Source organism: Strix aluco, chromosome 2 (assembly GCF_031877795.1).
Source record: "Strix aluco isolate bStrAlu1 chromosome 2, bStrAlu1.hap1, whole genome shotgun sequence".
NCBI lineage: Eukaryota > Metazoa > Chordata > Aves > Strigiformes > Strigidae > Strix > Strix aluco.
The window spans coordinates 2,412,871-2,426,525 of record NC_133932.1 but is presented as its reverse complement, the minus strand read 5'-3'; the positions used below and the strand labels follow the sequence as shown (position 1 = coordinate 2,426,525).

Genomic DNA, 13,655 nt, shown 5'->3' with positions numbered 1-13,655 from the left:
TGCTGTCAGTGACTTGACATTTCAAATGATGAGTTTCACAAATATGCATAACCATCAGATTTGATTGAACAATGTTTTAGAATAATTCACATGCCTATCTAGAACTTTTTTCATTGTGTTTTGGCACTGAAGCATGAAACAGGAAATCTACAGTGGGTTTCTCTTTGCTTGTGAGAAAGCAAACGCTTTGATCAGTTCTATGTACTCCAAGGCTGTAGTCAGTTATTCCTCAATGGATAATGAAACCAAAGCCCAGAGTGACTCTGTTTCTCTGTGGATCCTGTGTGATATTTTATATATAGTTTTTGACATAAATCAAACAAGCTTTCATTTGTATAGTTTGAGGCAGCAAGCACATGGGAAGAATGGTATGGGAAAACATGTTCGTGGTCCTTTTTCACTGTGTTGGTTACTGACTCTTTAATGATTGACTTGCAAGGGAAATCTTCAGAGACAGGAGACAGTCATCCAAAACAAACAAAAAAAAAATATTCAAAATCATTTGAATGTTTTTTCCTGACTGTCAGTAAGTAACATGATTGTTTAGCTCAGCATTTGGGCAGTGGTGTTATAAACCTTTAAAACTTAAGGGAAAGATTCCTTGTCTCAGACCTTGTTCCTCAGAATGCATGCAAACATGATTTTTAATAGAAATCTTCCTCTAGTAAAGTCAGGCAAAAATCCTACAAGTTTCTTCCTCTCCTTACAAAACAAGTCATGTAATAAAAGCTAGTAAGAGGGAGGGATTCCATCAAGATGGTGCTAAGTTTTTTAGGGGTGGGAGGAGGATGTTCCATTTTTCTGTTTATCTGTTTGATAACCTGGCTCTTGGTGCTTGAAGAAACTAGATGTATGAGTGAAAGTTTCATTTCCTAGTTTACCTTGAGGGGAGTGGTTCTGTGACAAATGGATCAAATCCTTTGAAATTTATAGCTGGTGGTGTTCCATTGTCCTACATGGAATTGTACCTTAAATGAATGTAAACAGTGACTCACAGTTTCTGCAAGCAGCAAGCCACCAGAAAAACAGGATTTCATGACTTTTCCGCTACCATTTTGTATCATCTTCCATACTCAGGACAATGTACTGCTGACTCGTGATTGAGATCAGCTTTTGGCATAAAAACAACAAATTTGGTGGCCAGACATTGATGCATGAGGTGCTGTACCATTGTGACCAAGAGAGAGGGGTGTAGTGCAGAACCAGTGCCAATAACCTATAGCTGCATTAAATTGTGTTATGTGTTGAGATTATACAGTCCCGGCACGTAGGTGAAAATACGTCACCAGTTTGCCAACCTGGTTGCTGAAACATGGAGACTTTGAGGACATTCAGTACTTTCTTCAATTCACCAACATCTATGAGACTAAGAGTTTCAGGGTTTATGCCACAGTATTTGCAAGGACAGCATTCAATGAAACCAAAGCAATGTGTAGGGGAGGAGGGAAAAACTCAGCTCATTCTCTTCATATGCTTTCATTGTTTTTGTTCTTCCTGAAAAATAATGTCCTTTCAGATTTCGTTTGACATCTCCATGATGTTGAACAGATTCGGAGAAATCACCAATATTTTGACAGGGTTCCTTGGCAATGAAATGTTCATGAAGCTCATCTGTCATGAGCTAATCTGGCTCATCTAGCCAAAGCAGTAGCTTAGGCGGATATATTACTGTAACAGTTTAATTTCTACACATTTTCTCCATCTCTGATGATTGCAGTGATGGCAACTCATATTTCAGCTGCAGAAACATTGGTAGTAATTGCAGCACAACTATACCTTTGGTTCTGTGAGAACCTTACTTAAGGTAGCAAGGTGGTGTCATGTTGTCCAAGTGCTGCCTTCTTGGTAACAAGGCAAAACTCTGCGCTGGCCATCTTCAGTGTTCATGGCTTCAAAACCTTAACTCTTACCTTGATCCCCTCCCACGAACTTTTTGAGTTTCACACCATAATGCTGATGCCTTGTAACCTGCAGTGTCAGCGCGTGGGTGCCTGAGGCTGTTCATACTCTCAAATTGCCTCAATAAATACTTGGTATCTGTAGAAAACTAGCACTCAAGACTCAGCAACACTAGCAGTATACATGTACTACCCACAAATCAGTCTGTTCCCTGGAAAGCTTATGTAGGTGCAGTTCCACTGAGCACAGAAGATTTACTCCATATTTGACACCAGCACCAATAAAATCATGACTTTATGTATTTGCCTCAGTCACACCCCACTTAAATGATTTGCTTTGAAAAGTATGTGGTTTCCTTCAACATTCAGATGTGATTGTGAAGGCTTCTTTCATAGTAGGAATATAAAGAATTCTGTGTTGTTATACCCAGCAATATTTTGCCAGAATAAGAATTTTAAAATAATAATTGTCTGTATAACTATATAGACATACATATATATGTGGTTACCACATATGTATATACCTATCTATATGTACAGTACTGTTTCTTCTCTTTACCATTTGTGAAAAGATATCTCATGGTCTGACACAGTGACATGGTTCAGTCTGGCATTACAAATTTCTGTATTCATTTGGATGTTTAGCTGAACGTTACATCAGAGATTTCAGTGGTCTGCTTCTGCTGTGATTAAGTCTACCAACTACTAGTACTCAGTTGCTTCTTCCCAGGTTATCAGTGATCTTCACCATTTCAAATCAGGTGCGCAAAGTCCAAACAGATGCTTAACACTGCCTAACTGTGCTTTACCCTGCTCTGCCCACCGCAACGTGCAGCCAAGAGAGCGACATACGCTCTGCTTGGGCACCATCTAACCTGTTTCTCTGCAGGTGTGGGGTTTATACACACAACACACTAAGCGTGATGAGATCTTCATTAATGGAAAATAGACAGCACCCCAATTTATATCTTAAATGAGAGATAACTTTTCCAAAAGTTCAGGGTTGAGGCTTTGTACCACTGCCCAGGGTAGGAGGGGCCATTCAGCCTGGGGAGTAGAAAGGAAAGTCAGTAGGAGAAGAGTTATCCTTTTGGACCTTAGCTCTTAGGTATGGTTACATGTTGCATTGAGAATATGGCTTGCAAATAGAAAGAAATATCATAAGAATCAACAGACAAAAATGAGATCTGGAAAATGCCTATTCCAAGTGTCAAATTCAAACTTAAGAATTGTGGCTTAAGGGAAGTGAAATTCTATGGTATCAGATAAAAGGCAGCAAAAGAAGGGAAAAAGAAATGGATATAGACAAGTAATAGAGGGTTTGTGAGACAAAAAGTGGGAACATGATGTAGACTTTACTACAAACTACATTGCTATTCCAGATTTCAGTAAGTACCCCTGGCCCTTCAGGGAGAGAGATTTTTTCCTCTAGTACTTCTGCAAAGATGTCCTTGTGGGAAATAGGCCTTTACCAGGCTAGAGCAGTCCAGCCTCTTTAAACAGTCTTTCTGCAAATTTCTAATCCATTAACAAATTAATTTCTGAATTTCAGGCCCAATTACTGATAGTGGACATACAGTGCTCCCAGTAGAATACAGAGATGAGCAGTTTTCTCTCATAAATGAAGCCCTGACTTGCAAAGAATTCATGCTATGGCCTTCTGATAGCGTGTCCTGCGCTGCTAAATTTTTATGTTTTCTATGGCACAAGTTCTGGCCTCTGTTGGAAGGGTGGTTTTTATGTCACAGTCCATCTTGATCTCTGTTTAAGACACTGTGGTTGGATATTTATCTATAGGTAGCCAACGGCCTAACCTTGTTCATGTAACATAAATGCCACAGTCTGCCCTAGTCAGAGGATGTACCTTCTTTTGATAAAGAAACAATAAAATACATCTGGAATAACCCACTTCACGCAGCAGATTGAATCACGTTTGTTGATGGCTAACACTGCTGTTCTCGTCTTCCCCTTCTCGTTGCCGCTTTAAGAATTTCACCCAAAATGCTACTCCCAGAGAGAAAAAGTGACCAAAAAAGAATTGCATTTAGCCTAGACAGCTCAGTCTGAAAATATATCATGACTGTGAAAGCGTCAATTAAAAGTGACCCCACCTTACTCAAGAGACCTGTACAATATGTGGATTAAAATCAGACATGCTAACTTCTGTGGCACTAGCAAGTTCTTATTTTCCATTGCCTCATGATAGACAGCACTGTGCCAGCACAGCAAATAAGAATAATCAGAAATAAGCTCACAAGAAGCTCATCTTTAAATTTTTTCATTACTAGGGATCGCACAAAAGGCAGAAGGAAGTAGACATCTGAAGATACCGGGGAAAAGAGTATTGTGGGGATAAAATAAATAGCAATTAACTAAAAAATTGAGTCCACTGGATCAGGACTCACTAAGAGAAAGTAACAGAAAAGTGTGGTACCAAGTCTCAGGCAAAGAGAAAGAGCTGTTCTGCTGGTTGTTTCTTGCAGGTCAGACATAGGAGTGCCCCCAACAAACAGGGAATATTGAAGGTGTTTGATGGTGTCTCTGAGCAGGAAGAAGTGCAGCCAGGGGGAGAGACAGAAACATCCTGTGGGGACCAACCCAGAAAAAGCAAATTTCAGAACCAAGCACCAGCAGGAAATTGATGTTTATAATATTTAAGTCATCTGTAAGGGAAATACTGTGATGGTGTGTTGTATAAAGAGCAGAGTCAGGCCAATGCTTGCTTATGTGTGTTTTAAGTAATATGATATGACAGACCACATCAGATCAATGGCGCTGATTAATGAACAGCTCTGGAAAGGTAGCTAACAAGAGATGAAAGGGTCAAGACACAAATTTCAGGAGGGAGGAGAAGGAGGATCAGTGCCTCAGAATATGGAGTTATGGTCCAGGAGCCCATTAATCATCAGCATTATTATGTAAAGTACCACATTTTCTCCTGACTTTATGCCCACCACAACTCCACTGAAGCCAGTATAGAATTGACCTAAAGTGTACATCTTAAATCACAGTCTGTAGTACATCACTGCTACCATAAAATGGACCCTCCTTAATAAAAACAGTAATACGATTAATGTTTCTTACACCCTCTAAATTACCAGATAAAGCTTGGGAAGAGCAAGGTGGAATAAAAGCATATATAAAATGCCCAAATTACTATCATTAGCGGAAATATTTAAGTAATAAGAGTCTGCATTTCTGGAATGCATTCATGCAGAAAACTTATCTTCCAAAATCTTAATTAAGCACACAGTACCTCATGGAGCAGAAATGTAATGCTTTCCTTTTCGGGATGGAGGAGCCCAGGTAGAGAGGGGAGAAGTTGCTTAACCCAGTGTCACACATCCCATTCCCCTGTTGTCCTGCTCGTCTCTCTTTTAGCCTGATCTTCTCACGGTCAAAAATCCTTTTCCTCTAATTTTCCCCAAGCTAGATTAAAACTTTTAGAAAAATTCGGGGTGATTCCTTCTCTGATGCACTCCCCATGTCTTCTGAAGCACCGTCAGCTTTGTTGATTTTATGTTCTTAAAACGCACCTATCAACTGCTGATGATCTCAGTACTTTATGCTCATCACACTGGAGAAAAAGAGATGTATCTTCCCAGGCCATAGCAAAAATTATGGAGAAAAATTAAGATATTTTAAGTGTTGCCTTTCACAGAGATTTTAGTGCCCAGATTTTGTAGAAGACTTTGAACAGCCCATCTCTAACAACTTGTCTGCCTGACCCTTGATGCGAAGCCAGATTGAGTGCTAGGCAGTGCTACAAGAGAGAGCCACTTGGATTGGGATCCCAGAGATTGGAAGAGCAATAATGACACAAAAAGAGAGGTGACAAAATATGCAGGATTAGTACATGCAGTTCTTAGGCTTCTCTTGTGTGAAATTAGGAGTGAAGTGAGCAGGAGTTCTGTCGAAGTAAAGACTAAAGACCTGATCCTGTGATTTTTCTGCTTCTACTACAAGTTAAAAATGCGTGTTAACTGAAATACTGGGCAGTCTTTAAGGCACACGGGATTTATGCCTTAAAAAGGTGAGCAATAGCCAGATAAAAGACAGACTGAGGTGTGCAAAGTGGATATAAGACGCAAGGTCATCATTAACAGAACAGGTGGGGCGAATATGGAAGTGGGAAGGAGAGCTTGAAAGTAAGCCATGCTGAGTGTTAGCAAGGACTTGAATCTACAGAATCCTCGAGCGTTACTGCAACTTTGAAATTCAGCCCTTGGTAGTGGTCAAAGGTGTCACTGTTTTATGTAATTCTTTTGAGCTAACCTGATGCTGGCATATGGTTCCTCTCCAAAGCCCTGGTGAAACTCAGAGGTTCGGGCTAAGTTGAGGATTTTTTTGTGTGTGTTTAAATTTACTCAATTTGCAATTCAAAGCAGACGCCGAGAGGGGAGAACCTACAAAAACTGGAATCAAAGAAAATGTTTGCTTGAGCCCCTGTGAAGAGTAGCTGCCAGGTTTCATGTAGCCTCTTGAAATCAGTATGTAGCATATATCCCAGTCACCAATAAACGTCATCATTACAAAATGCATAAATTGAACATAAAACCGAATGTATATTTTGTGAAGTACATTATTACAGTGTCATCTAAAATCCCTCATTGTGTCTGCTGGCGCTCATTCCAGTGTTCCTGCTGCACGAACAGTGGGGTTTTTTTTATTGTGTTGCATTTACAGACATAAATTCCAACTTGCACAGTGACATTAACTACCTGTGAAATAACAATTACATCTCTTATCATTTTTTGTTCACCTTCTTGATTTCTTTGATAAAGCAAATATTTGCTTTTCTTGTCTGATCAGAGTAGGCAAAATCATTTATTCATGGAAATAGCGCCATTGGCTTCACTGTGGGTAGGACTGAATATGCTGATGTCCCAGGAGTTCTTTGCATAAGTGAAGTGAGCAGGATTTAATTCTGTCCCTGGACATATTTCCAACATCCACAATGAGCCACCCAAAGATCATAAGAAGCTAGCAAAGGAGGAGTTCTGTTAGTCTAGAGAGGGATTCAAGTCCCCCAAAAATGTAAATACTCCCAAAAACTTCGGTCTGGATGGTGAAATCACCCTCCAATAAATACTGGAGCTGAGGTTTTTCTTTGGATCCCTTTCGGTATTAGTCCGTTTAGTCCAACTCCCTCTTTAGCTCCGGAGATTTCAGACATAAAACTGCCGCTGAGCTGAATCTTTCCTAAAGGGCTGACAATAAGTTACTTCACTGGACTCAGCGCAGTAGACCCGGTGGCTGATAGGAGATAAGTGGGGTTTCTGCTTTAATATGAGCCATCATTTTTGTGATGTAAAGACAGCAAAAGAAGCGAAGGAGGATTTTCCCTTCCTTTTCCAGCCTTTCAGTCCTGAGGAAGTGTTTGTTGCTGCTCCGAACAGGACTAGCCTTGTTGTTCTGATGAGATGCACTTGAGTGCCAAGTTTGTGCTAGCTCTCCATCACTGCTCCCTGCTCATGCCATTAGAGTGAGCAACTTCTCAGAATGAATCCTACTGATAGCGCTTTGCTGGCTGATCCTCCCTCTCCTCTTCACTTCACCAGAATAGGTTGCATGGGCAGACTGGGGTAACCGGGGACTGACTCTGTTGTTCTTTGCAGCCAGGGCTGGAGGGATTGAAGGGGGAAGAATTCGGCCCTACCAGGCTGCAGCCAGCTGTACTGACAGCGGAGAATGCCAGTTAACGTTGCAGCAAGTTTTCTTGCTCTCAGTAAATAATTATTATTTCCCCCTGACCTTTCCTTTTGGTTCTTTCTGGTACAGACACAGCCTCTCTCTGTTCCCTGCCCCAATGAACGTCTGCACTAGGTCCAAGGCTTGGAGTAATTTACCTGAAGAGTGATACCATTTGGAAACCACTGTAAGTATATTTTATCTCTTATAAAAGACTTCTTGTTTCAGCAAAAAAAGACATCTTTAAAAAACAAAAACAAACTGCAGCACCTGTGAGCATTACTGATGAGGGTAAGCTAAGTTTTGCTTTTGAAATTTGCAAGGAAATACGTGGGCAAAAAATATGTCAATAAAAAACTGTTAAATATTTAAGTCATAGCCTCACAGCATAGTTCAGCAATGGCTGGTTTGATGTGCTTGTATCTTTTAGTTTGGCAGGTTCTCCCTGCTTACTGCTCTAGTTCGTGCTGTTCTAGTTGGTTCATCCATGTTTGTCTTCAGAGTGTTTATTTTGGTTTTTATTCTTATTACTTTTTAATGAGACAACTTTCCTCTTGTTGGTGTTTCATGCAATACAGATTGAATTTACTGCAACTCCTTAAAGGTTTACGCTGTTCTTTCTGGGCCTTGAGTCATTTATGATTTAAGGCCATTACAATTTGGTAGATTTGGCTGGATTACATAGGTAAAGTTGCCTGAGAGAATTTTGACTTTGCATTGTGGTTTTATTGTGCTCTGAAATTGTCAATTGCCTGTTATTTGCACCTTTTTTCCCTGTAGATCTCATATTTTTGATTTCTTATGATCGATTCTCAGTGCTTGCCATTATTGTTGCAGCGTTGTGAGAGCTGAGATGCTCTGAGGTTGTAAGTCAGGCCTAACTTTCACGAGACTTGTGGTTTAGATGGAAAAAATGGACAAATTTGGGGGGCATATAAATCCCACTTCAGGCCTGAAACAGACCCTACAAATTTCAATCTTAGTTTAACTTATTCTCCAAGTTTAATTTAATTATGTTAATCAGTCTCTTGTAAGGGATTTTGGAGTTTATTTTACTTTTCTGTGTTGATTAAATTTTCCAGGCTTTTATTGCACTAGAACATTGGGCCTCTCTTGTCAGTTCTCCGTGCTTCCCATTCTTGCTCTACAGTGTTCTGCTGGGATTTCTCTTTCGTATTACATTTTATGGCGATGTTTTCAGGAGTTTGTGTTTTCCATTGTATGACACAAACTTGCAATCAGAGATTTTAAACAAACTGCCAGTCATGTAGCTGTAACAGCATGAAGATCAATGTGGCTGCAAATCATCAGAGAAGCTGTGTGAATATTCAGGCAGTCAGCCTGTGCAGGACTTTTTAACTACTGAAGCAACACTTCTGGCAGGAAAGCTGGGATGGCTCAGGTGGTTTAAAGCGAGCTTGTCTCAGGAAGCTTCACCCTCAGCTCTGGCATTCGGTGTGCCCTGAATTTTGAGGTGAGGTCGCTGGGCACATTTCAGTGCTTTTTGCTGGTTTTGGGGCTTTTTTTTTTTTTTTTTTTTTATATTCAATGATTGTACTCATCTCTCTCTCTCTTTCACTTTGTCAGTTTCTAAATATGTATTGTCAATGTCATGTCTGGAAGAGACACAACAGTGGCAGTGATAAGCACTGATACCAGGAGCTGTGTTAGTCGCACACAGGCAGAGGAAGAATGTGCAGCAGAACACTCGGGGAAAAATATCGCTTGAAATCAAACGTGAACTATTTTCACACTCTTGTATTTTTAGGATCTGAAAAGCCAGGGGTTTTTTGTAATTATATACAGTCTGTGTGAATTACTAAGGTTACAGATGAACTGTACACCAGTAAGTTAAGTGCAGTGCTTGGGCACTACAGGCATCTCTGACCTGACAGCACTTACTAGAAGGTGATGCCATATCTGTGAGGAGGAGAAATAATGCCTGGAACATGGGTGGGCAGACTCAGCCAGCAGCAGCACTTGTAACAACATCAGCAACCCTGCGGTGTGTTCCCCCTGTGCTGTTTAGTATGCAGTGAACAAAGGTCCGGTTGGTGACCCAGCCCTCCCTGTATTCAGAGGCTGAAAACTGCCTCATTATTGTTCATTATGTAGTATTATTCTCATACAGTCACATTATCATAGTTTCCCCTGAGAGCCAGGATGCTACTGTGGGTTCTGCGCAGCTACGCTGGTTCCTATACCTGAGCTAATTTGTTTATTGCTAACCCGGTGTCTGCAGGACAGAGAGCTGTTCCCTGTGTAAGGGGAGGTTCAAGCGTTAGTTATAGCTGCTGTGTAAGAAGTACAACAACATACATTGCCTGTTTTTGACAGAGACCTGGTTTGATGGCCCTGCTGCAAGAACGTGTTAACTCATTGAGGAGAAATTCATTCCAAACTCAAGTAATGGTTGCAAGGGAGATACATGCGAAGAAATCATGTGTAGAGAGCAAGTGGAGGGTTGGGGGAGAGAAGGCTGTATGCAAGAGTGGCAGCAAGAGGGGGGAAGCGTAGCAGTGGTTTTAAAGGCATCCCAAAGCTCAGAGGTAGTAATTAGTTTATGAACAGCTTTGAGGTTAGGACATCCAAAATATTACCCGTTCTCCATTCAAATTAAACAGAAAGAAGCCAGTTCTCTTTTGCAGCCAGTGTCCAGATCATTGCAGTCACTGCAGCATTGTGAGTTGTCCACCACCTGAGACCTTGTTGTACGATAGTGTAGTGTTAAGGTACGTGGAAAGGAGGGAATGCCTCACTGCGATGAAGATACTGACAGAAAACAGAAATAAAAAGATGGCAGTGATGTTACATCTTGCTTTACACATGAGCTGGAAAGTGCTGCTACACACAGTTCAGTTCAGGGATGACAGTTAGCCTTGATATTAGGTACTGGAGAGCACACGATCAAGAAAGAAGAGAATATATTTTAAGTAGTGTAAATTAATATAATGAGAAAATAACACAATAAATATAAGTGAACACTGAAAGTGAATACCAACTAAAGAAAAGTACCTGGACATAGGATAGAAAATTTACAGAGATGGAGTAGGTAGGATGTTTAGAAAAGGACTGGATAAATCTCTTACCAGTAACAAATCAGTAGCAAATATGAATTCTGCAGTGACCCTCAATACTCAGATTAGCTTAGAAAGGTCAACATCTTTTCTGTCCCCAACTTCTGGGAGTCTGTGCATCAGGTCCGTATGCACAAGTGCCACGTCTTTGCTATATTGGCCGTCTGCTGTCCTTCACAAGAAGCAAAGATGATGATGACCCTCTGATAATTTGTAGAATGAGTGCAGTATTTGGAAGCACTTGTAATGCACCGCAGGTGTGTGGAGAGAAAGAGCTCAGAGATAACGAGATCAGAATGGAGCCCCTTGCTGCAAGGGCATGTTCCCAAGTCTTTTGCAAGTAACTTGCGACTTTTATTGCTCATACTAACAAGTAAATAGCAAACTTCTTGTTTCCAGGATTAGTCTGTAGAGAAGAACATAATCACATGAACTAAAGTAGCAAGGTAGACTGACTCTTACCACTGAAATAATCCCACAGGACTGCCAATCAATGAAGTCCAGGGATGGTACATAAATAGGTATAATTTGGGAAGGTTCCACAAACAATATTTATTGTTTTCTTTTCATTCCTACCCCTGTGCTTTCAGGGTTTTTGACATAGCTATGACAAGTCATACTCTTCCACAGTTAGTGTGCCATTTTACCTTCTGGAACATGGAGATATATTAGAGAGCTCACTGATGGAAGTGTTCATAGAAGAAGTGTGCAATCAGAAAAAAAAAATTAGGTTGGAAGGGTCCTCTGGAGGTCTCCAGTCCAATTCCCTGCTCAGAGCTTCCAAGTTGGATTAGGTTACTCAGGGCCTTGTTCAATTAAGTTTTGAAAATCTCCAAGGATGGAGATGCCACAACCTGATCCAGCGCTTAACAACTCTCCCTGTGAAGACTATAACAATAAGATAGCAATAGAAGTAGACTATGTAAGTGAATGTAAGAATATTTAATTAGAATATATAGGTGAAGATCATAGCAATAGGAGCTTTCTGTGTGGGCGATAAGGCAGAACAAAAGGATAACAATTTACTTACAGCAATAGCAGGATTTTTCTGGCTTTGCCCATTGTCCTTTTCTGGCAACAGCAGTCGAACATTGCAGGTTGAAGAAGAACCTTGTTTGGGTTTCTTCATAGGTAGTTTTGATCACAGTGTCCACAGGATTATTTTTTTTTCTGAAAGTTTTCTTTAGATCCTTAGCTGACTTGGCTGTTTTCCTTACTCAGCCTTCCTCATGTGGAAGCCTGAATTCCTTTCAGGTGGTACTGAGATAGAAGACGCCAGGGAGACCTTATAGCAGCCTTTCAGTACCTAAAGGGAGCCTACAGGAAAGCTGGAGAGGGACTTTTTACAAGGTCATGTAGTGATAAAACAGGGGGTAATGGCTTTAAACTGAAAGAGAGTAGATTAGATGTAAGGAAGAAATTCTTTCCTCTGAGGGTGGTGAGACCCTGGCACAGGTTGCCCAGAGAAGCTGTGGCTGCCCCCTCCCTGGAAGGGTTCAAGGCCAGGTTGGACGGGGCTTTGGGCAACCTGGGCTAGTGGAAGTTGTCCCTGCCCATGGCAGTGGGGTTGGAACTAGATGCTCTTCAAGGTCCCTTCCAACCCAAACCATTCTATGATAATTCTGTGAGATGCAGGGCATGTCTGAACAGTGTTAAGAGAAACAAACTGTTGTGAAGAGGTATCGCCTCTAGCACCAGTCAGCACCATTGCTTCTCTTCCTACCCTAGTGAGCACAAGTCACCAAGCTGCAGGACTCTGACGTGGAAGAGTGATGATACCAGAGCATCTTGATAACATAGGGTCAGCCTTAAGATCAAAGTAGAAAAGAAAACAGATTTAGAAAGGAAGAAGCAGGGACTGCTGTGCACAGCCTCGCTAGTGTCACTACCTGTTGCTGAAGTACTTTTTAACCTGTCCCTCTAATGAGTTTTGAAGGCCTGGGAGGCACACGTGGGATCAGACACACAATGAAGCATCAGTCAGTGCTTGGTCTAACAGCCCAACTGTGGCTGTGCTAGCAGCCAACAAGTCGTGCTTACTCAGACCCTGCAAATAACAACAGCGTCCTGCCCAGGGGAGGCAGCTTTGTGTGTGGATAGACCTGGAGTCAGAGGCTGCATTCTGAGCATGTAACTTGGGTTAACTCTGAGCTGAATACAGACCTTAAATATGATGATTCAGCTTCCAAGTGCAAGGGACTTAATTACCTTGTGCATCCAGAGCCTAACCCTACATACGTCCTTTCAAGCCTGAACAAAAAGCCGTGCTATCTGAAAGCTTCTTGGGTAGCAGCGCTGTGCAAAACCACTGCTTTATACATTGATTCTCTGCAGCCCCCGGTGTGTGCTGCCTGCACATGGGAAAGTCATGGCATCTGGAAATGAGGCGTGTGAAGGTGTGCCAGAGTTCGTATGCCAAGGATCAACGCAGACTGTTACGAACAAAACATATGGAGTCCGTACACTTTAAAATACATGTGCCCGTATACAATCTCTGTGTCTTATGCATCCTCATCCGCGTAGCAGGAGATGGATCCCGGTGACAGAACGGAGAACAGACGGAAGGATGCCCGAGCTTGGAGTGATGAGATGCTCTGTTTACTCCTCAGGAAAAAAATGTGCTTTTAAATGATTTTGTTTTCCTTCTATTTAAAACGGAATAAATCAGTTCAGCCCTTTGCTATACCTCTACAACTTTAAGGAAGGTTCATTTAGTCATCTATTGATTTAGATTCGATTAGACTTTAGCCCAGTATATTTTGAGCATATGGATTATATCCGTGGAGGATACAGCAGCAGCACCATCTGCCCATCCCGTGGCGTGGGGATTTTTAGCCCCAGTAATCCAAAACACACCAGAGCTGCCATCACCTGCGGAGTTATCAGCGTGACCCTCCATTGGCGTTGGCTCACCTGCAGGGCTCAGCCCCCCTGCAGCACCCCAAAACTTTTTCCAGCGTTTTGGCAGTTTCGGGGCATCCCTTCAGCA

General features: G+C 41.6%; 1 protein-coding gene across 13 annotated transcripts in view; it reads left to right on the top strand.

The window, feature by feature from the left end:
* The window catches only part of ZBTB20 (zinc finger and BTB domain containing 20), a 492,466-nt gene that overhangs the window by 450,207 nt on the left and 28,604 nt on the right, over positions 1-13,655 (top strand). For all 13 annotated transcript variants that reach the window (XM_074808333.1, XM_074808323.1, XM_074808340.1 and 10 more), the window contains one exon: positions 7,680-7,776. The gene's annotated coding sequence lies outside the window, so the exon portion shown is untranslated. The remainder of the gene's footprint in view (positions 1-7,679; positions 7,777-13,655) is intronic.